The sequence below is a fragment of the Lepus europaeus genome, chromosome 15 (assembly GCF_033115175.1).
Source record: "Lepus europaeus isolate LE1 chromosome 15, mLepTim1.pri, whole genome shotgun sequence".
Taxonomy (NCBI): Eukaryota; Metazoa; Chordata; class Mammalia; order Lagomorpha; family Leporidae; genus Lepus; species Lepus europaeus.
In genome coordinates, this window is record NC_084841.1 from 79,788,707 (window position 1) to 79,813,503 (window position 24,797).

The 24,797-nt window shown below is 39.3% G+C and overlaps 1 long non-coding RNA gene across 3 annotated transcripts in view; it reads left to right on the forward strand.

Annotated features, from left to right (window-relative positions):
• Nucleotides 1–24,797, forward strand: part of LOC133774585 (uncharacterized) — a 142,983-nt gene that overhangs the window by 28,866 nt on the left and 89,320 nt on the right. The gene's annotated exons all lie outside the window — the stretch shown is intronic.

A 24,797-nucleotide genomic window follows, 5' to 3' on the forward strand; every position in this document is an offset into this window, starting at 1 on the left:
TTCCTGGCTCCTGGCTTCAGATCAGCTCAGTTCTGGCCATTATGGTCATTTGGGGAGTGAACCAGCAGAATGGAAGTCCTCTCTCTCTCTGGCTCTACCTCTCTCTGTAACTCTGTCTTTCAAGTAAATAAAATAATTCTTTAAAAAAAGATTATAATAACAGTAAATTCAGAAAAAGTATATAATATGAATGAGTTTATAATAATCAATTTTAGTTATAGTAACACTTATTGGATATTTGCTGAATGCTTTCTGTATCTCATTATATCTTCATAACAGTCACATGAAGTAGGAATAATTACCCCAGGTTTGTAGATAAGGAAACTAAGACTGGCAGTTTAGTTATATAATGTCAGTGGTCAACCCAGTGTTCAGATTCTGGGCTAGTGGCCTCAGAGCTTCTGCTCAGAGCTCCTGCTTGTGAGTGATGTGTTAAACTACAGAAGCTTTGTATGTTTGCAACTATAGAGGGACTATTTCACTATTGAGGCATAGGCTGGCCAGTTAAAAGTACTTTGTACTATAAAACATTGGATTGGTATCCCAAAATATGCCTGGCTAGAACACTTGCGTTTGTGATTTTAGGAGGATGTAATTTCAGATAGTCTACCAGTGTGTGAGGATACTTCAAGAAGTTAGTGGAAAGATGGAATTAAAAGATACATTTATTTTGGTACAAACTTATTTTTTTCATAAGATGTATTTTTCATGAATTTTTTGATGACCATTGTATGCATGAATTTCAAAACTTTTGCACCAAAATAAACTTAATTTAAAATCCCATTTTTCATGGAAAAAGTTTTTTAAGACAAAATACCCAAGACAGGCTGCTTTATCAAGAAAAAAAAAGGTTATTTTGGCTCATAGTTTTGGGGCTCAATGTCCAAACAGCATAGTACAGGTTCTTACACAGGCTCTCCCAGGCTGCATCACCTCAAAGTGGGCACACACCTTTCTCTGTATCTGTGTGGGCTCTCTCCTCCTCACATGGCCACCAGGCTGTATTGCCTCAGGGTGGGATTCACACCTGTCTCTGTATCTGTGTGGTCTCTCTCCTCCTCACACAGCCACAAGGATTCATGGGGCTCTCTCCTGATGACCTAGTCTAATCTAGGCATCTCTAAATGTCAGAGTTGGATTGTGTTTACGCCTTCATAATGCCATTGTCGTAAGACTGTGGAGATTACAACCCTGCATGTGTTTGGAAGGGACAAATCCTGTTCAAACAATAGCAGGTCTATTCTAGAACCAACATATTATTTACTACTTATATGTCTCTTTCTTACCAACTATAGATTTCTTAAGGGCAAGTACAAAGGCTTTGTATCTAACTCATATTTATCTCCCCGATTTTAGTATAATATATGCACAGAGTGGGTGCTTAGTAATTAGCATTTGTTGAGTGAATAAATGAATGATCTTTATAGGAAAGAAAAGGTGATTCTGGTAGTTGGAGTGATAATGTGAATATTCCAAGGTGGGGCGTGCTGCTATACTTTCCAGCACACATTCAGTATTAAAAATACTCATTTATTTTACTGCTCCTTTAGTAATAGGCTAAACTGTAAGTTGGTTTTGTATTTCATCTCCTTTTAATTTAATAAGGTTACACTAGTTATGTTCTTTCACCATTAGGTTATGTTGTAATTTTAACTGAGAAAATAGTATATGATAGAATAGTAAGATGAAAATAAAAATTTCTGATACTTACTAGATACTGTTAAGTGATTTTGTTTGTTTTACCATATATAGAAACAACTTAAGAAATAAACAGATTTAGAATGAGCTATGTAGAAATAGCATATCCACTAAATAATTTAAATAAAATGGAGAGAGGGTTGAGGGAATTAGAAGGAATGAAATTTTTCTTGCTCAAGCTATAAACACTGAATTTTGTAGGAAGATGTTATGTACTCTGTTCTTTCAACTTCTATATCTTTCAACTTGTTCTAGAGTCAAAAACTTCTAAGTAAATATGTGTGATTTAATTTGTGGTGCTGAGAAACAGTGATCCAAATGGCAATAAAAGTCACATAATGAAATAAGAATACTAAAAAATAAAATCCAAGGATTTTACTGTGGCCTATTATTCATTCAGTTTCTGGCAGTCGTCATGATTACAAATCACTTGATTGACTAACTAGACAATTTCAAAGTGAATTATGAATCAGGTTCATTTTTCCTGGCTGATAGTTGGCACATGCTGTAACTCTTCATTTTGTGATATATCAAATTCTTGAGCAGTAATAAGAGATATAATCAGCTCTTTATTTCAGGAAAACTAAATTGCCTTTTCAAAAAATGAAATGCGGTTGCTAACATTTTAACAACACAATGTAATTCCTGCCTTTGGAATTCACAGTGATGACGTTATTTTTCAGATTAAAAAGAATCTTTAGAATGGTTTTTTGAGGGGGCATAAAATTCCTATTGATATCAGTTCTATAGGCTACTTGGGTAGTTGCTTGAGCTTAGGTTGCAAAAAAGTTATATTTTCTTTCCCTACTACTTAAAAACTGTGTGATTGAACAACTGTGCATTTTTGAAACATTTTACTCTGAAGGATATGTAGTTTTCCCTAAATTCCCAAATTGTTACAAGGTCATGAAGTTTCACTCTGAAAAGCATTCTAGTGGTGGTTAATAGGGAGGGTCTCTTTTTGAATAGGGAAAAGGGTTCTGTAGTGACCTGAATATTGAGTCTTTGCATTTTGTCAGGGGGGTCAGTTCTGCTTTCAGATGTGTGCTGCTCTCTTTTGACTGAATAAAGATTCTCCCTGCATAACTCCACTGGCAACTGAGTGGCAGAAAATTCCTTTAGTAAACAGTTTTTTAAAAGTCCCATCCACACAAGTAATTGAAAATAAAATTAATGTATGGTTTAAAAATTTTTAAAATGAACTATGTTTTTGGTGTCATATCTTAGAAATTTTTGCTTAACTCAAGGTCTTCAAGATTTTCACTTGTGTTTTGTCTTAGAAATTTCATTGTTTCAGCTCTTATATTTAAGTGTGTGGTAGATTCTGTGTTAATTGTTTCGTGGTATGAGATAAAGTTCTAACTTCATCTTCTGGTGTGTGGTATCCAGTTTTCCTGGAACCACTTGTTAAAGGTTGTGCTTGCCCCCAGTGAATTTCCTTGGCGCCTTTGTTGGAAATCAGTTGATCATAAGTAATAAGGATTTATTTCTGGATTGTCAATTCCATTCCAGTGATCTGTATAACTGTGCTTATGCCAGTACTGAATTGTGTTTGATAAACTGTAGTTTTATGTTCAGTATGTTTCTTTTAAATTTTTATTTCTTTGTTTTTATTTTATTTGGAAGACAGAGAAGCAGAGACAGAAACAGACACAGAAAGATTGTCCATGCGATGGTTCACTTTCTAAGTGACTGCCACATCCAGGGGTAGGCCAGGCTGAAGCCAGGAGCCTGGAACTCCATCCATTTGGGTGGCAGGGTCTCAAGTATTGAAGCCCTAACTTTCTGCCTCCCAGGTTGTGCCTTTGCAGGACATTAGCAGAATTGCAAACAGAGGAGCTGAGACTGGAACCAGGCACTCCAGTATGGGATTCAGCTATCCCAAGTGGTGGCTTCAACTGCAGTGTCAAATGCCTGTCCCTATAGTGAGTTTTGAAATTGAGAAATTGTCTAGCTTTGTTATATTTTTTCAAAATTGTTTTGGCTTTGTAGACCTTTTGTAATTCTATGTAAATTTTAGTACCATCTTGTCCATTCTGTTCAAAGCCCACTGATATTTTGGTAGGGATTATGTTGAATATATGAATCAGAAAGGGGAGGACACCTATCTTAACAACACTGAACTTCATGCCATGGAACTGCTGTTTGGCTTTCATTTGAAAATATTCTAGTCTGTGGAAGCCCTCAGCAGTAGCAGGGTGGTGCCACAGGCGCCAGCATGTCACCATGGTCACCATGCCAGAGCCAGCAATTCTGGGAAGGGGAAGGTAGAATCACATCATGTGATGTTGAAGTCGGGAGGATTTATCTTGATGACTTTAGGATGCTGCTTCTGCTGTAGGTGCAATTAGGCAAAGCAAATAATCTAGGAAAGGACTGCCAAAGAATCAATTAAAAATAGGATTTTACATGAAACTACCCACTTTGATCCTGAAAGAAAACAAATCAACAGCAACACCAGCAATTGAGAAATCTTAAGCATAGAAAACTGAAACATAGCTCCCTGAAGAGTTGGAATCAACCACAAGAAACATTTTATGTACAGCAGGAAAGCTTTACACAAGTAAACAAACTACATTTTAGTTGTCTTTTTTTATTTACAAAAGCATGAAAACCTTCCAATTTATTCTGATCCCACCTCTACCACCAGGGTTGCATTCTTATGTGTAACGTACAGTTGTGATCTGTCATACATAAAATATCACTAAAGTTGTTGGTAGTCAGACAAAATAAAAAAAAATTTCTGACTTTTGCCTCCATTGCTCTTAAGGTCTTTTTATTTTTATTTTTTTAAAAGCAGTTTAATGATGCTGTGTTTGGGTGTAGATTTCCTTTTGTTTATACTGCTTGGGAATTTGGGGTCTTTGATTAGTTCTGGTAATTCTGCTTGTCTCTTCAAAAGCCATTTTTCACAAAATCTAAAATACTATCAGTTTTAACTGCACTATTTATGTACCACCAAAAAGAACAAAAAATACTAGTATGCTGTTATTGTTAGACATTTTATTTATTTTCATTTAATTTCGAAGGGAGAGAGAGAGACAGACAGAAACAGAGATCTTCCATCTACTGGTTTGCTTCCCAAATGCCCATAACAGACAGGGGTTGGGCTAGGCTCAAGTCAGGAACCTGGAATTCAATCTGGGTCTCATATGGGTGGCAGGGAGGCCACAATATGCTGACTCCTCCAGGCAGCTAGAATTGGAAGCAGAATGAAGATTTGGACCAAAGATTCAGGAGTTCCAAGCTGTGTATTGACTGCTGTTCCAAATGCCTGTCCCTGCTGTTGTCTTTTTTTTTTTTTCTTTTTTCTTTTTTTTTGACAGGCAGAGTGGACAGTGAGAGAGAGAGACAGAGAGAAAGGTCTTCCTTTTGCCGTTGGTTCACCCTCCAATGGCTGCCTCGGCTGGCGTGCTGGGGCCGGCGCACCGCGCTGATCCGATGGCAGGAGCCAGGTGCTTCTCCTGGTCTCCCATGGGATGCAGGGCCCAAGCACTTGGGCCATCCTCCTCTGCACTCCCTGGCCACAGCCGAGAGCTGGCCTGGAAGAGGGGCAACCGGGACAGAATCCAGTGCCCCGACCGGGACTAGAACCCGGTGTGCCGGCGCCGCAAAGCGGAGGATTAGCCTAGTGAGCCGCGGCGCCGGCCCCTGCTGTTGTCTTAATCACAGTATTATGTGATGTATGACTTGGTCATGCTGACTCATTGCTTCAAAATTTGTCATTTTCCTAAAGAATTTTGCAAATATTTTCTTGGTTGTATTGCTTGACACGTAATCTTTTACATGCATCTCTGTAAGAAAGCGTAGCACTTACTCTGTGCTTCATGTATTTATGTTTTTGTTTCATACGTCTTTTTTTTTTTAAATAAATCTTTTTTTTTTTTTTTTTTTTTTTTTGACAGGCAGAGTGGACAGTGAGAGAGAGACAGAGAGAAAGGTCTTCCTTTTGCCGTTGGTTCACCCTCCAATGGCCGCCGCGGCTGGTGCGCTGCGGCCGGCGCAGCGCGCTGATCCGATGGCAGGAGCCAGGTGCTTCTCCTGGTCTCCCGTGGGGTGCAGGGCCCAAGTACTTGGACCATTCTCCACTGCACTCCCTGGCCACAGCAGAGAGCTGGCCTGGAAGAGGGGCAACCGGGACAGAATCCAGTGCCCCGATCGGGACTAGAACCCGGTGTGCCGGCGCTGCAAGGCGGAGGATTAGCCTAGTGAGCCGCGGCGTCGGCCTGTTTCATACGTCTTTTAAGTGCTTTGTTGTTGCTTTGCAAGAATCTTTGATGATCCAGTTGTGGCCATTATTTCAGTTGTGAATATTTGCTTTACTGAGTTCAGACTGTATCTACTTTTTGAAGTACAGTTTGCATCACAGTAACTGCTGTGGTTTGAATGTCTCCCCCAAAGCTCATGATTTGGAAACTTAATCCCCAGTATGACAGTGTTCAGAGGTGGGACCTCTCACAAGAGCAAATAAGGTCATGGATTAATTTTGTTACTGTGGGATTGGATTAGTTATTGGGAGAGTGGGCTCGTTACAAAAGTAAATTTGATTTGGACTGGTGTCATAATATAGTATCGCAGATGAAACCACTGCTTGAGATGCTGGCACCCCATATCAGAGTGCTGCTTTGAGTCCCAGCTGCTGCACTTCTGATCCAGCTCTCTGCTAATGTGCCTGGGAAGGCAGTGGAAAATGGCCCAAGTGCTTGGACCCTCTGCCACTCATGTGGGAATCCTGAATGGACTTCCTGGTTGCTGACTTTGGCCTGGTCCAGACCTGGCTTTTATGGCCATTTGAGTGAGAATGAGCCAGTGGATGGAAGATCTCTGTCTTCTCTGTCTCTTCCTATCTCTCTGTTTGCTTTGCTTTTTAAATAAATAAATAAATAAATAAATATCTTTTTATTTATTTTAAAGGCAGAGACAGAACAAGAGGGGAAGAGACACAGATCTTTCATCTGCTGGATCACTTCCCAAATGGCCACAATAACTGGAGCTGGGACCATCCAAAGCGAGGAGCCAGGAGCTTCTTCAGGGTCTCCCACATGGGTGTAGGGGCCCAAGCACTTGGACCATCTTCCACTGCTTTCCCAGGCACATTATCAGGGTGCTGGTTCAGAAGTGGAGCAGCTGGGACTTGAACTGGCACCCATATGGGATTCCAGCCCTCAGGTGGCGGCTCAATCTGCTACACTACAGTGCCAGCCCCGTAAATAAATATCTTTTTTTTAAAAAAGCAAATATGATTCCCTCTTGCTCTTTTGCTGTCTGTCCCTCTCTGACTCTGCAATGCCCTCCTTTTCTCCTCCTCCTCTTCCTCCTGTGCCCTTCTGGCTTCTGCCATGGGATGATGCAGCCTGGAGGCCCTCACTGGATGTGGGTTCCTTGAAGCTGGATTTCCTAGCCTCCAAACTGTAGTAAATAAATGTCTTTGCTTTATAAATTATTCAGTTTGGAGAGGGTGCTGTGGCGTAGCGGGTAAAGCTGCCACCTGCAGTGCCAGCATCCTATATGGGTGCTGATTCAAGCCTGGCTATTCCACTTCCGATCCAACTCTCTGCTATGGCCTGGGAAAGCAGTAGAAGATGGCCCAAGTTCTTGAGCCTCTGCACCCACATGGGAGACCTGGAAGAGGCTCCTGGCTCCTGGCTTCGGATTGGTGCAGCTCCGGTCATTACGGCCAATTGGAGAGTGAACCAGAAGATGAAAAACCATTCTCTCTCTACCTCTCCTGTCTCTGTGTAATTATTCAGTTTATGATATTCTATTATAGCAACACACAATGATTAAGACCAATTTCTCAATGTTAAATCACAGTTTTCGAAGACATTTTAAATAACAATTAAGCTCACTTATTTACCACTGACAGTGTATTTGTATCACCTGAGGCAAGGCAGCTTTATGTCACAAGTGGGTTATGACTGCTGCCTGGCCAATAGGAATTATAACTACCAATTTTGAGATGGATCTTGATTTTAGAGATACTAAAAAAGTTTATGTTACCATTGATAAAATATGAGTTTGCTTCTGCCCATATTTCTTCTCTCCTTTTGGAACTAATGTAGAATATTGTGAATGTATGTTAGGTTTTCTCATCCTTTCCTGCATGATAATTTGTGAATAGTTTTCTTCTGACATATCCTCCAGTTTATTAATTCTCTCCCTTTGTTGATCTGGTATGCAGTTAAAGCAATTCATTGAGTTTTAAATTTCAGTCATTCCATTTTTCATTTATAGAAACTTCATTTGACTCTTTTTAAAGCTGTCATTTCACTTTTTGTACTTTTCTGTCCCTATAGACATTTCCAAGTGTGCTATTTTTAAAATGATAATCATATGTTTATAATATGTACTGATATTTTAATATTGAAGTATTTTTTAATAAAGATTTATTATTTGAAAGGCAGAGTTACAGAGAGAAGTGGAAAGGGAAGGGGCAGGAGAGAATCTCTTCCTCTATTGGTTCACTCCCTATATGGCCACAGGGACCAGGTCTGGGCCATGCTGAAGCCAGGAGCTTCATTTGGGTCTCACAGATGAGTGCAGGTACCCAAGTTTTTGGGCTATTTTCTGCTACTTTTCCAGGTGCAATATAACAGGAAGCTGGGCTGGAAATGGAGCAGCAGGGGCTCAAACTGGCACCCGTATGCTGATATGCCATGACACTGGCCCCATATCGTATCTTGTTTTTCACTTTTAATTCGTTTTTAGCAGATTTAATGTGATTTGTAGATATGATTTTTTTATAATTTTTTTTGTAGATACAATTCTAAGAACATGACTATATTCCCTCTTCCCTTCCTCCCCCTCTTTCCCTTCTACCCTCCTTTCTTCTCCTTTAACTTCTATATTTTATTAGTTTTTGAGGTAACATTATAAATTTACATTACAGTAAAAAGGCTTAATACTTCACTGAATAATAAGTTTAACAAGTGAGAAGCAAAGAGACCATAGTTTAGTGGGAATATAGACAACAGCTATAAACAATAATTGAATGTAAAAATGACCATTTTGCTCCCATATGGAAGTCTTAATAGGTCTCTTTTGGTTGTCCTTTACAAAGATTTATGCACCTTTTTGCACAGTGTGTTTTGTTTCTTTGTATGTGTGGTTACCTTTCTTATTGTCCTTTCACAATTATTTGGAGAGTGCTGGAGGTTTAGAATAAAGATACCTTCTTTTTGGGAGAATTTGTACTTGATTTGGGCAAGAAATCTAGGATCATTTCAACCAAAATCATAATTGAAGTTTCTTGTCAGTCAAGGTGATGAGAACCTGTTCAGGAGATCCCTGTGAGGGCTAGCCTGTGGCTCTAGGTTTTTAGGACAAAAGCTTCCTCTTGTTCCTTCAGTTTCTTCCCTTTCTTTTCTAGCTCTCTTTTTGTCCAAACAGTCTTCACTGAAGTCCTAGGGATGTGATGGGAACTGGAGGACGGGTTTAATTCTAGGTATAGCCCTTGGAGGTCCAGCTTAGTGTGGAGTAGGTTTTCTAATAGACATCCCATCTTAGGTGGGAAGTGAGCCTTGATTTCCTCAGCCCTGTGTCTTTAGTATTCCAGAACTGAAGTTTAAGTTGGTCAGCTGGCAAAATGTCCTGAAGGCAAAGTTGGCTTAGATGTTTGATGTTCTGCTTACCAGACAGGTAAACTTTTTTTTTTTTTTAACTTTCCTAGAATGTGTCTGATAGTTCCCATTGATAGTTCCCATTCTTCTTTTTTTTTTTTTCTTCAGAGAGAAAATCAAGATTTATTTAAGTCAGAGATCTCCTGGCTACTTCATAATTTCAAAATTTACCAAATTGTCATGCAGATTTTATTTCAAGCTGAATTAATTTATATAAAATTTGATATTCCAACTACAGAGAATTTCCTAAATCAGTGTTTATTCTTTGTGAGTGTTAATAACAAGGCTATTTTTGTTCATATGGTGTATTTTATCCTGATGCTTATTGCTGAGTTAGAATTTGGGAGGGGCAAGCAAGGTAATCACCCCAGGTACAAAATCTACAATGAACAAAACCTTAACATTTTGAATAAAGGCAGTCACTGTTAATGCTTTGCAATCTTGGAACCTAAGACAAAAATAAGTCATTCAGACTATTTTAAATTCTGATATTTTCTTCATTATAGGTTTTTTTCAATTCATTTTGATAATTTAAAGCAGTAAATTAAAATATTATTGAGACTGCTAATTTTGGGGTACCCTTTTAAATTTGTGCCAAGGTGAGTGTCTTGCTCTTCTCATCTTAATCCTGGGTGAGCCATTGTGGGCAAACCATCTGGCTGGGTAGTTCATGCAGCATAGAGAGGCTGGGGCTGACATCAGATTATATTTGTAGGGCAGGATAGGTGCTTAGAGTTGATGTCCAGATAAAGGAGTAGGGAAAGGTTTGAGGGACAGTGTTGAGGTTCAGATTTTCAATTATCTCTGATTTTACTTTGAGAAAAAACTTTTTCAGGGATCCAAGATAAAGTCACAGGGATCCTGTAGGTATACCAGTTGTAACAATGAGACACTGAGCTGTTGATTCCAATTAAGAGAGCAGCATACAGAAGGCAGTCAGTTAAGTCTTGCAAAGGCAGCATGGCTGTGATTTAAGATTCAAGGCTGCACCTGTCAGGAATAGGGTTATGATTTCTGTTGAGAGAGAATTGAAAGATTATGGCTTAACATATCATTCCTAGGAGGAAAAAGTAATGAGAACTCATTCATTATGACTAGCACACAAAAGGAACCCTGGGTGTCACACGAGAGGGGTAAGCTTCAGGAGACAACATGGAAACTAACATCCTAAACCTCCCCAAATCCCCTGCCTCAGTGTGGGGAATGACTGAATGGTAAGAGGTGCTAACTGTGCTTTGAAGTAGTTTAGGTATTCCTTATGTCAGCCAAAATTAATTCAGATGTAAGGAATGGACAGGGCTTGCAGATGTGGTGAGTGGGGCATTGGTAGACACTTACAGGGTTTGGGGGAAGCCTGAGGTAGGAGTAAGGAAGTGACAGCTAATGAGTTTGTGTGTGTTTTAAGATTTGTTTATTTATTTGAAAGACAGGGTGATAGGGAGAGAGGGAGAGAGAGCAAGAGTGAGAGCTAAAGCGAGAAAGAGAGAGAGAGAGAGAGAGAGAGAGAGAGATCTTCCATTCATTAGTTCACTCCCCAAATGCCTACAACAACTGGCGCTGGAGCAAGCTGAAGCCAGGAGCCAGGAACTCCATCTGGGTCTCCCACATGGGTGGCAGTGACTCAGATACTCAGGCCATCGTTTGCTGCCTGCCAGGTGCATGTTAGCAGGAAGTGGAGTAGCCATAACCCCAGCCAGTACTCCAATATGGGATGTTGGCATCCCAAGCCATAGCGTAAGCTGCTGCACAGGATGCCTGCCCCAGAAAGTGTTGTTGATGCTTTTCTAAGCTGTTAAGGCTTTCTTCTATTAAATCAACAATGTGTACTTTCATAATACAATAGAGTGACTATCTTCCAGTATTGATGATCTCATTTTTTTTTTCTCAGAACTCTGAATTCCAATTTTATTATATTTTCCAGTGGGGGAAAAAGGGTCTAACTTATGTGTGTATTTCTAAATTTTTTTGAAAGGAACATTTTTTCTTTATATTAGCGCACACATTTCTAGACTATTTTACTTTATATTTTAGCACAATTCTACTAAAACCATAAAGATCACCTTTGAGTTAAGTCTCAAAAAATCACGTTAAAACCACCTCTGTTTATTTGTATCTTAGAGGAAACACTGAAGATTTCAAAGAAATTTTTAGTTCTGTAATGTCAGAAAAGTAAATAGATGCTGGCAATCAGATGAATTCTATGATAACAGCCCCTTGAGCCTGTTTGGTAAAACATTAGAGCTACAAAGAATGATGGGCTTTGCAAGTAGTTTCTGCCGAGTGAGCAATAGCACTTGAAATACAAAGAAACAAAAAAGAATCCAAAGGCATCTTTATGGAGACTAGGGCTCAGCATTACTCTGAAAATCATACCTTTTCCTGTTTCTCTTTCAAACAGGTGACACACTCATCAGGTATATTGCTCCTTCTTCAAAGAAGGTTTCCAACATTTGTGATTCTCCATTTCCTTTTTTCATGGCACGTTTACCCCTGGGTGCTCAAACAACATTTTTTGCATGTTTATAAAACCAGTGACAACCATAATATATAGTTGTTGGAATAATACCAATGATGATTTAAAAACGTTTGGAATAAACTGATCATGTAACAATCTGTTCAGCTAATCGACTCTCCCAGTACAGTTAGAGTCACAAGGCAGGAGCCACGGGGTCTGCTCGTTTTGTTACTCATGGCAAGCTTGCCAGGAAAGTTCACCCCAGACAGATCCAGGGGGTCTACCCTGGGTGCTGTACCAATGACATGGCTGTAAATAAAGTCTTTATTTCCCCTCCTTCTTTTATATTTTTATGCTTTGTTGTTTACAGATTTATTCTGTTATGTGTATATCATCCTGTTGTCATGAAAATTTTTAAAATACATGTTGTCATGTGTTTAAATTTTCCCTTAATTTATTATAGAAGTAAATTCTTTAAAGACATCTGTTTCTACTTTATCTTACATTTTAAGGTTTTGTTTATGATTCTTTTTGAAGAAGGAATATTTTAAAATTTAAATATTATATTTATTTTCCCCTTATTCTCTTCTGTGTTATACTTTACTTATTCTTTTATAATGGCTGTAACTATGCCTTAGACATGTCCAAAGAGAGCATCTCTATCATAAAGGAACAAAAGTAAGGTCTTATTCCTTCAATTTCTGTCTAAGGGGCCTCATTATACACTTTAAGGATGGCCTCCTAAAATCCTTTGCTCTAAGACACAGAGTTAACTTTCCTTAACACACTTTTCACTCTGCAAGTGTCATGTTGAGTCTTTTGGAAGAGATACTGTTTGGTAAAATTGTATACTACCAATTTGTATAGGGGAAGGAAGGAAGAAAAGAAGGAAGGAAGGAAGGAAAGGAAGGAAGGAAAGGAGGGAAGGAAGGAAGAAAGAAAGGAAGATCTTCCTGTTATTGGTTTACTGTTCAAATGTCATAATTACAGGACTGGATCAGGCCAAAGCCAGTGTCTCCTATATGGGTGGCAGGGACCCAAGTGCTTGGGTCATCATCTGATGCATCTGATGCATTAGCAGGAAACTGGATTGTAAGTGGAGGCAGGACTTGCTCTCAGGCATTCTGGTATAGGATGTGGGCATTAAAAAGTGGCAGCTACTAGCTCCTTGTGCCGTAACACCCACTGCTTTAAAAATTTATTTATTTTCTGTTTATTTGAAAGGAAGATATATGTATCTTCCATCTGCTGGTTCACTCCCCAATAGCCACAATGGCCTGGCCTGGGCAAGGCCAAAACTGGGATCTGGGAACTGAGTTCAGGTCTCTCACATGGCTGGCAGGGACCTAAGTATTCGAGCCATCACCTACTGCTTCCCAGGGTGCACATTAGCAGGAAGATGGAATTGGAAGTAGAGTCAGGACTCAAACCCAGGCACCCTGGTATAGGTTGCAGATCCCAAGTTGCAACTTAAAAAAATTAATTTGGAAGGCAGAGAGTGACAGGTAACTTGCATCTGCTGGTTCACTCCCCAAATGCCTGCAACAGCTGGGACTGGGCAAGGCTGACGGCAGGAATCAGGAATTGAGTTTGGATTTCCCACTATGAGTGGGAAGGTGCTCATGCTCATTAGCAGGAAGTTAGTTCAAAAGTCGAGTCAGAACATGAACCTAGGCACTCCACTATGGGATGTAGGTGTTCCAAGTGGTGGCTTAATTGCTGTGCCAAATGCCCACCTCAGCTTTGGCTTCTTCATCTGAAAATAGGACTATTACCTCACAGAGTTACTGTGAGATTCAAATGAGATAATATTTGTGAAGGTGCTTTATAAACCACGAAGGGCATACAGTATTATAATTCCAAGTGATGTTACTTGATTAAGTTTTCTAAAGGCTATGTTTTGAGAGGCAGGAAAGTTCAGTCACACTGCATAAAGTTGGATTTCAAGTCTTCCTCTTACTACAGGTGTGACTTAACCTCCCAGCCTCACTTTGCTCTTCTGTAAAGAGAATGGCAGTGATGAACCAGCTAATCCATGCCAGGTGCTGCTGACAGTGCTCAGCACATTCGATCAGTATCACCCATCAGCACCATTAGCACCATTTTTCTTAGATTAGAAAAAGGAATGTTTTTCTTTTTTTTTTTATTTTTGACAGGCAGAGTGGACAGTGAGAGAGAGAGAGAGACAGAGAGAAAGGTCTTCCTTTTGCCGTTGGTTCACCCTCCAATGGCTGCCGCGGTAGCGCGCTGTGGCCGGCGCACCGCGCTGATCCGATGGCAGGAGCCAGGTACTTCTCCTGGTCTCCCATGGGGTACAGGGCCCAAGCACTTGGGCCATCCTCCACTGCACTCCCTGGCCACAGCAGAGAGCTGGCCTGGAAGAGGGGCAACCGGGACAGGATCGGTGCCCCGACCGGGACTAGAACCCAGTGTGCCGGCGCTGCAAGGCGGAGGATTAGCCTAGTGAGCCGCGGCGCCGGCTGGAATGTTTTTCTTAAAGTCCATAATCAGCATTTATCAAGTGGCTCTCCCCGCCCCACCCCCGTGAAGTATCAAGGGAATTGAGTATCAAGGGAATTGATTTAGTTTTTTTCTTGGTGTAAATATACATGTAAATATAGTATAATTTGTTGACTTAAGGAATTCATTCATGTTATATATGCTTCAAGAATAGATGTTCCTAGCATGGGCATTATGGCACAGTGGGCTAAACCACCACTCGGGTGCTTGCATCCCATATTGGATTTTCTGGAATCAAGTTCCGCCTCTGCTGCTGATCCAGCTTCTTGCTGATGTGCATGCTTGGAGACAGCAAATGATGGCTTAAATACCTGGGTTCCTGCCCCTCATGTGGGAGACTTGGATGGAGTTCCTGGCTCTTGGCTTCAGCCTGGCCCAGCCAGCTGTTGTAGGCATTTGGGGAGTGAGCCAGTGGATGGAAAATCTCTCTTAGGAAATTCAAATGGCCAACAGATACTTGCAGAAATGCTCAGGATCACTAGCCATCAGGGAAATGCAAATCAAAACCACAATGAGGTTTCACCTCACTCCAGTTAGGATGGCTTGTATACATAAATCACAAATGACAAATGCTGGTGAGGATGGGGGTGGGGGAGAAAGGTACCCTGATCCACTGCTGGTAGGAATGGAAAGTGGTGAAACCACTGTGGAGGACAGTATGGAGATAGCCCAGAAATCTGAATATAGACCTAGCATATGATCCAGGCATCCCACTCCTGGGAATTTATCCAAACCAAAAGAAATGAGTAAATGAGTCATCTGTACCCCCATGTTCATTGCAGCACAATTCACAATAGCTAAGATATGGAATCAGTTCAGATGTCCATCAACTGTTGACTGGATAAAGAAACTATTGTATATATACATTATGGAGTACTATTCAGCTGTAAATAAATAAAAAAAACCCTGAAATCCTGTCTTTCACAACAAGATGGTCACAACCTGAAATCGTGAAATAAGCCAATCCCAAAAAGATAAATATCATATATTTTCCATAATCCAAATCAACTGATAGAATACCTGAAATGTAATACACTGGAGCAAAATAGACATTTTAAGAATGGGTTATTGTTTATAGCCCTTGTATCTTCCATTCAAGAGTAATTTTTGGTTTAGTTTAGTTTTGTTTTGTTTTCTTTCTTTTCTCACTATTTGCTGAACTCCTTCACTTAGAGTAGGATTAACTATATGATCACTAAGTATACTGATAATACATCATTGTAAAAATTAAGAATGAGAATCCAAGGGTGGGGGAAGGTTGGAATGTGGGTGGAAGGGAGGGGAAGTCCCACTATGTTTCTAAATCTGTGTATATGTAAATAAACTTGTATAACTTAAATAAAATTAAAAAAGGGAATCTCTCTTTCTGTTGTTCTGCCTTTTAAAGAAATAAAAATAAACTTTTTTTATTTTTATTTTATTTATTTTTTTTCTTTTTTTTTTAACTTTTATTTAATGAATATAAATTTCCAGTGTACAGCTTATGGATTACAATGGCTTCCCCCTCCCATAACTTCCCTCCCACCCGCAACCCTCCCCTCTCCCGCTCCCTCTCCCCTTCCATTTGCATCAAGATTCATTTTCAATTCTCTTTATATACAGAAGATCAATTTAGTATAAAGATTTCAACAGTTTGCACCCACATAGAAACACAAAGTGAAACATACTGTTTGAGTACTAGTTATAGCATTAAATCACAATGTACAGCACATTAAGGACAGAGATACCACATGAGGAGCAAGTGCACAGTGGCTCCTGTTGTTGACCCAACAAATTGACACTCTAGTTTATGGTGCCAGTAACCACCCTAGGCTGTCGTCATGAGTTGCCAAGGCTATGGAAGCCTTCCAAGTTTGCCAACTCTGATCATATTTAGACAAGGTCATAAAAGACAGAGTGAGGATAGTAACCAATGATCCTAAGAGTGGCATTTACCAGGTTTGAACAATTATACAGCATTAAGTGGGGAAGAGGACCATCAGGACACACAGGTTGGGAGTAGAGCCATTGGTGGTAGAGTAGAGGTTATGATTACAAAGGAATGAGGCTTAAGTGTGCTAGACAGGGTCTAGAACAAAGGACAGAGTCATTATTAGAGGAGCTAAGAAAGGTGCTGTCTAAGCTACAATTAAGTTTTCTGATTGAGAGGCAAATAGAACCTGATAGAAGGGGCTTGATAATAATCTGTTGGGCTTTAGGCCTTGTAAATTCAGAGGCCCAGACCTATCTATCTCTTCACATGGGGTACATCCTAAGGGAGGTGTGAACCTCCTAGGGGAAGGCACTCTGTTGACTTTCCTTACTTGGCTGGCCTGGGAGGAGAGCTGGCCAGGTAAAGGCAGGTGGCATCTCTAACAAGAAATTTACAGTTCTGCCTGCAATGTTGCTGACCCTACTTGACCATAACCTCAGCTGCAGTGGTCACTTTGGAAGTTGGGCTGAGTGAAGGGCTTTTCAGCTTAGAGCCAATCAGATCTGTGGCTCTGACCTGGGCATCCTTCGACTCCAGGGCAGGTCCATTTCCAGTGATCCAACTCTTGGCAGAGCTGCCAGGGCTTTTCACAAGCTGACTTCTGCTGAAGCCCAGGCTTACCACATTGAAAGCCACTGCAGTAGACTGGCCTGTTGGGTCTCCTTGAGGGCAGATCACTGTACAGATCAGCCATTTATAGGCCTGCCACCCATTGCCCTTGATGCCTAGCTTTCTTTTCCTCCTGGTTTGTGTTAAAGCAGACCAGAGGATGCAAGTCAAGGGAGTGCCCGTGTCCCATCTCTAATCTTCGGTGGCCTGAACTACAAGTCTATAGTCACAGGCATGTTCTGTAGTAGTTTTTCTAAGGTAGACAATGCCCATGAGGAAAATTATATTCTCACTTTAAAACTTTCTTTCCCTTTGGTCTGAAAGGGAGGTTTTTTCTACTTACTGTATACTTTGCTGATGGCGAAGTGAATCTAGCTATGAGATTATTATTTAAGTTCTTATTTTGGCTATGCTATTACAGAAAAATGTTAGCCATCTCTTTTATAAGGTCTAAAGATTAAATTGTACGTCCTACAGATTCCTTCATAATAGAATTAGTTTCCTACCTTGAAGAGAATAGAGAAATGAAAGAACAAGTTGGGCTTAGAATAGAGAAATGAGGGAGCAAGTCCTAGATCGCTCGCTGACAATAGCAATATCACATGAATACTTAGCAAACCGTTTCAACCATTAGATAACAACTTAAGAAAACATTTACCAGAAGGTCTAATGCCTTCTATAAATTTTAAGAATCATGTATTTGAAAACACCTCTTAAATATCTAACATGGTGTAGTTTGTTTAACCAGTAAACTTAAGCACAACCATCTAAAATGTTTTTAGTTTCTTTTTACCAACAAGTTTAAAACATGATACACAGATTCAGGTCACACAAATTAAAATGTATCTTTGATTCATTTTAGCAGCTTAAATTTATGGACAATCTTATCTATAAGCCATTTAAAATAAAACTCTTAATAAAATTTCCTATGTGGACATACAATATGTACACACATATAACCTAGCATAATAGACCAATATAGCAATTTTAATAATAGCTTTTAAAATCTTTAACTCTTTTTGTAGATTGCCAATTGATTTGAATTGCTTTTTGTTTTTAGATTACTTTAACACATTGCTTTAACAGAGCATCAGAGTTTAATTCTATGTCAAAGAGAAATTGAGCTTCCTGTGATCTTTTGCTGTGAGGTTTCCTTCCTTTACCTTCTTTCATATTGGTGACCATGTTTCTGTGTTTCTGTGTGTAACACATCTTTAAGCATCTTTTGCAGGGCAGGATGAGTGGAAAAAAAAAATTCTTTCAGTTTCTGTTTGCTATGAAAAGTCTTAATTTCACCTTCAATCACAAATGAGAGCTTTGCAGGATATAATATTCTGGGCTGGCAGTTTTTCTCTCTTAGTACCTGGGCTATATCTCGCCATTCCCTTCTAGCTTGTAGGGTTTCTGATGAGAAGTCTGCTGTGAGTCTAATTGGAGATCCTCTGAGAGTAATCTGACGTTTCTCTCTTGCACCTTTTAGAATCTTTTCTTTATGTTTCACTGTGGTGAGTTTGATTACAATGTGTCGTGGTGAGGATCTCTTTTGGTCATGTTTATTAGGGGTTCTATAAGCTTCCTGTACTAAGATGCCTCTGTCCTTCTCCAAACCTGGGAAATTTTCTGCTAGTATCTCACTGAAAATGCCTTCTAATCCTTTCTTCCTCTCCATGCCTTCAGGAACTCCTAGAACCCGAATATTAGGTTTTTTAATAGTATCCTGTAGATTCCCGACAATATTTTTTAGATTTCTAATTTCTTCTTCTTTTCTTTGGTTTGCCTGTTTCCTTTCCTGTTCTCTGTCTTCTGATATTCTCTCTTCTGCTTCGCCCATTCTGTTTTTAAGGCTCTCTAATGTGTTTGTCATTTGATCTATTGAGTTCTTCATTTCATTGTGGATTTTTGTCACTATCATAGTTTTATGTTCTACTAGTTGTTTCATTTCATTTTGATTCCTCCTTAATATTTCCTTTTCACGAGAGAGATTTTCTATCTTGTCCATTAAGGATTTCTGTAGTTCAAGAATTTGTTTTTGAGAACTTATTAATGTTCTTATCAATTTTTTGAGACCCACTTCTTGCATTTCTTCGATCTCATCATCTTCATAATCTTGAATTGGGGTGTCTTTTTCATTTGGGGGCGTCATAGTGTCTTCCTTGTTCTTGTTACCTCGGTTTTTGCGTTTGTTGTATGGCATGTTGGAGATATTTGGTTTCTTCACTGTGGTGTTTTTTCTTGTTACACTATGGCTCTATATTAAGAGGACTGTCTGCTTTCGGTGGAGCCTTAGAGGCTTGAGATAAGTGTGGACTGAGAGCTGTGTTTGGTTCCTCAGGGTTGAGGGTGTGTCAAAGATGACACTCCCAGGTTAGGCGTGGTAAATCTCTCTCTTTTTTTTTTTTTTTTTTTGATTCAAAAGGGAAGTAATTCCGCACAGCTGAACGTAATTGGAGGTAGTTAGCAGGCGAATGATATACCCACAGGAGCCAGAGATCGGAAGCTCTTTCCCAAGGACCACACAGGGAATCTCTGCTGCCCTCGGTGTGGGCTCCAATTCTCCTGCAGTCTCCCACTGGATTGCCAAGTTAGATGCTAATCTCCTGTTATTTCACCCCTCCCCCCAGAGTCAGGTTTTTCTGCTAGGCTCAAGGCCGGTGCAGACCTGAGGTCGCCCTGCTTATGACGTATGTCCAAAATGGCGCCTGCTCTTTGTCTTGCTCGCCTTTGAGGGGTGAGCAGAGAGAGAGAAACTCGTGTCCCTATCGGTCACTTTTTTTTTTTTTCCCTCTCTCTCTTCTAGTTAGCCTGGTGAACTTTTCCCCACGGAGTTTCAAGCCTCGTTCCCTCTAGTCTCCTCTTTCCACTTGCCCGCTGGTGTCTCGGGCTATTGAGGTTCGGCTCACCTCGCGTTCCAGCGCTGGTGTGTTGAGTCTGCCGCTGGTGTCCCGAACTTGGGCTCCCACGCTCTCCACGCAGGTCCACTGTGAATCACTAGTTCCGGAAGAGTTTCCGCTGCTGTGTGTCTTGCTGAACTATCAATGTGCTCCCTTCCTATTCCGCCACCAAAATAAACTTTTTTTAAAAAAAGATTTTTCATGAACAGCTTATATTTCTGATAAGTTGTGTGCATACAGCATTTTGGTAAATTTAATTATATTTTGAGTATAATAAAGAACGTAGAAAATCCTTGGAAGAATAAATGACCCTTTCAGATGTGATCACTTAGTTTATTCATTCTTAAATATTAATTTTCACAGTTTACAAAAGAGATCTGGTTACATTTGTGTTTATAATCTGTGAGAATTAGTTAAGTAATTATTAATCTCTTTTAAAGGAATTACCAAAATGATCAAAACAGCAGTCTTGTGAAATTAGTTTGAACATTGGGAGATAATGGATCAAGTAGTTTTAGGAAAATGCCAAATGTAAAGTCCGAATAAAATAAATAGCAGAATTTTGAAAACAGATGAATAAAAAATTGTGTGATTTTTGTTGCATATTAATAAACGTAGCAGGATCTAGGGGAATCTGAAAATGGGCGCTTTTTCTCTCTTCTGTGCAAGCCATGACTTACACCATTTGTAGTTCAAGTATGATTGCTTTCACATTTTGTGTGTTAATACTTCGGTGAAGTATACAACATAAAAGTAAATTAAATGATTGATGATTGCTACATAAGCCAACACTGATTTCAGCCAATCAGAATGTTGCAGTTTTGGCTTAACGGCAAGAAGAGTCTGAGACTCACGGTTTCTGTGACAACCCAAGGTCAGGTGACCTGGATGCGTTGTGCCAAGCTGTTCCTGTGGACTAAATAGGCTGTTTGTAAACAGGATGGCTAAGTATTCTCTCACAAGATTTCAAATTCACAAAGTATGAGACAGCTGGGTGAAGGGTCAAAGGTGAAAGGTAACAAGCCATTTTGGGCCTGTTCTTTTGTGTAGCCTTTGGCTGCCTTTCAGACTGAGGTCTTGGAAATAGTTCACACATAGGCTTTCTGCCAACAGACTACTGAGAGTTGGCTGAGGCAGGATTCTATTACAAAATCCTCTCCCTTTCTTCCTTTCTCTGTCTGTGTCTTAGTGTCTGTAACTTATAAAAATGCAAGGAATTTTATAAAAACTAAATTTATAAATGAAGCAACCAAATAAATTCATGTTTTATATGAAATAAATTTAGAACAACTTTTTGAGGACAGTAGACTAAAATTGAATTTATTATGAAAAGTAAAATGACTTGCAAACTACATTTTAGGAAAAGAGTAAGTGTATTGAGATAGCGAAGGAAATTAAAAATATTGGCAAAGTACCTTGGGTCAATTGTAGGCTTTTTAAAGAGGTGAAGTCTATGTCTGTTCAGCCTAAGCCACCATCTTTAAACAGTCTAGCAAGATATTTTAAGGAGTTTATCTACTGGTGTATGTTATATTGAGTGTTACGATTTCCTGTGTATTATGAAGAAAAAAAGATATAAATTAGGCTTCCTCTGAATTTTTTTTGTCTTCCTTTAAACTTACTGCTGTTGTTATTCTTGCTTAGAGTAGGAATTCATTTCAGGAGTAGAAGAAACAAAAGTGATTTACCTTCTGTGACATCAGTGCTTGCCTGGAAGGACCTTCTTTCTTGGCTGGAAGGCTGTTATATTTGTCTGCCTTGCCAGCTTGTTTTTCCTTTGTCTTGCTTCTATCCTACTACGGAATTACAACTGCTATCTTGTTTATTTTTGGTATATTTTCATTTCTGGATTTGCGATACTTTGTTAATTCAGATATGGGGTACTGGAAATCCTTAAAGTAGAAGCAAGTGAGAAGGACAGTGACTCCCGAGCCAGTAAAAGAACCATTTCCAAGCACAAAGGCACTGTAACTGTAACTGTTCTTCTTTGGAATGGTGGCAGTTACAGAGAAATCACTCAGTGAAATGGGAAAGTGAAAACATTTCATTAAGAAATTTAGTTTACTTGCTAGTGGAACCAAAGCATGCTGTTTGGATCATAAGCAGGGAGACCTTGGTTTTCACTGTTTTATTTGTGCTAGGATAGGCATGGGGCAGAAGGGACTTTCCAGTGTGTTCATAAAGTCTGATTTCATTTTTCCTTGTAGAATAAACAAACTCATTTTGTCTTTCAAACAGAATTTTTTTAAAAGAATATCTTCATTCATATGTGGTCTTGTCATTACTTACTTTTTTTCAGTAAACCTAGAAGGAAAACAAATTTTCTTAATATTTGAGTGGTCATTTGCCATTATTTACCGTACCCTGAATTTCTCAAAATCACAAACATATTGGTAAATAGGGTTTGTTTTTTATTAAACATAATGACAGGTTTCTTTTCTCTTATTATTTATTGGCTTCTAACCAGACCACATTGGGCGAATTAGAAGATGATAATGTTTAAAAGAATATATCTTAAAAATTTGGGCAGATCTTCTCTGAAGGGAGGAGAGAACTTCCACTTTGACTATGACCTTGTCGGAATAAGATCGAAGTCGGCGAACCCTAAAGGCTTCCATAGCCTTGGCAACATGACTAGAGCCTAGGGAGATTACTGACGCCATAAACAAGAGTGTCAAATTGTTAAGTCAGCAACAGCAGTCACTGTGCACTTGCTCCCCATGTAGGATCTCTGTCCTTAATGTGTTGTCCAATGTGAAGTAATGCTATAACTAGTACTGAAACAGTATTTTACACTTTGTGTTTCTGTGTGGGTGCAAACTGATGAAATCTTTACTTAGTATATACTGAATTGATCTGGAAATTTATATTCATTAAATAAAAGTTTTTTTTTTTTTTAAAAGAAAGAGGTGGGAAAAGGATGCTGTACAACATGTGATGAAAGATATGACTTGGGCATTTTTGTATAGACAACTGTAAAGATGTAAAGATGCTTTAATTATTTGCACTTGTCAGGCTGATATTTCTTCCAACTCTGATTCCACACTGAGATAGTCCAAAAGATGGCCAGCTCTATATTGATTACAAACCCTTGATTTTTTTGCACTTGATTAAGTGTATCCATGATGAAAACAGAATCAGGTAGGTGTCATTGAGTGTCACTAAAATCAGAAACACAGAAAAGAAGTTCTAGAAGAAAAACAAAAACAGCTGCAACTGAGCCACTGAGGAAAAATCCTCAATGAAAATGATAGTGAATGAAAGAATAAACATTGTGAGTGATAGAGTTGTCTGTAAGACCCATGCTTGATTGAAGAATTCCCCATTCAGGGTCATTTATAGTGGATAATTGAACAATACTATGTAATGTTTAAACTGGCATGAATGAGAGATCTAAACAGTTGTCCTGGGACAACAGACTTTGAGACTATCCTGAGAAAAACATGATGGACAGTCTACCGGGTATTAGTCCAATCATTATACATCTGTGCTAAGTGCACAAATAATATCTTGTAATGAAAGAAACATTCACCTAAGAAAAATTACACGCCAGAACTTTGAATAAAGATAAAGACTTGTCAGGTTATGTTTTAATTTAGTATCTTTAAGATGAAGAGCATACATTCAGTGAATAGGAGAGACAAAAAGAATGTTTTAATAGTGGATGATGGCCTGTTGAAATCCTTGCTTAGTATATACTAAGTTGATCTTCTGTATATGAAGGTAATTGAAATGGAAACTTGATGAAGGGTGGGATGGGAGAGGGAATGGGAGAAGGGAGAGCCACGGGAGGGAGGGAGGTTGGGGGGGGGGGAGCCACAACAATACAAAAGTTGCACTTTGTAAATTCACATTTATTAAATAAAAAAAAACCTAAATAAAAAAATTTTTAAAAAAATTTAGGCAGATCTTTACTTCTTTTCCCAGTGCAAAAGTTGTTAAAGAAAAGCCTGAAAATATTTACTCCTTAAAAAATTAAACTTTAGAAACGTAACCTTGGATAACTCACTGAACCTAACTGAATCTGTTTTCTTATGTATTGATCTTCAAAATTTCTCCCAGTTCCAAACTATAGTGTGTCTGACCACATTTCATTTTAGCAATGAAAAACTTTGGTTTCTTATAAAATTTTGTATTTCTGCCGTTTTTCTCTGTGATATGAAATAGGTCATGAATCTGTCTGAAGGGACTGTGATTATCTCCTTGTTTGCCTTTTTCTTATGGCCACTCTCACTCCCTGTGAAGTTATTACACTTTGTCCTGTAGCTTCTGCCTTAATGAGACCTCACTTAGGTCAGAAGAGAGGAACAGTCATACCTAGTGAGCCAGAACCTGACATGGCAAGCACAGAAATCTCCACCCAAGAACTCTGGATTAAAATGACCATTTAAAACCATCAAGGGACCAGCATTGTGATATGGCAGGTTAAGCTGCTGCTTGTGGCATCTCATATTAGAACTTTGGTTTGAATGCTAGCTGCTTGGCTTCCAGTCCAGCTTCCTGATAATGCCCCTAGGCAAGCAGAGGAAGCTGGCCCAAGTGCTTGGGTCCTTGCCACACATGGGAGCCTAGATGGAGTTCCAGGCTCCTGGCTTCTTCTTGGCCCAGCCCCAGCCATTGTGGCCATTTGGGGAGTGAACTAGAGGATAGAAGATCTCTCCCATTCTCTGACTCTCCCTCTCCCTGTGTCACTCTGCCCTTCAAATAAATAAATAAATCTAAAATAAAATAAAATCCTTCAAATTGTAAGGGAGAGGCATGCCAATGACCACAATTAAAAATGGATATTAGAATCTGAGTTTCACTTTATCAGTGATGACTTTTGTGACTTATTTTTTGGGTAAATGATTTGAACATATTTGAGCTACTGTTTTTAATTTGTTAAAGTGTATACAGGGCTGATGTAAAGATATAATGAGTCAATTTTTTAACAGAAAACTTTTATTTAATAGATATAAATTTTGAAAGTACAACTTTTGGATTATAGCAGTTCTTCCCCCCATAACCACCCTCCCACTTGCCACCCCATCTCC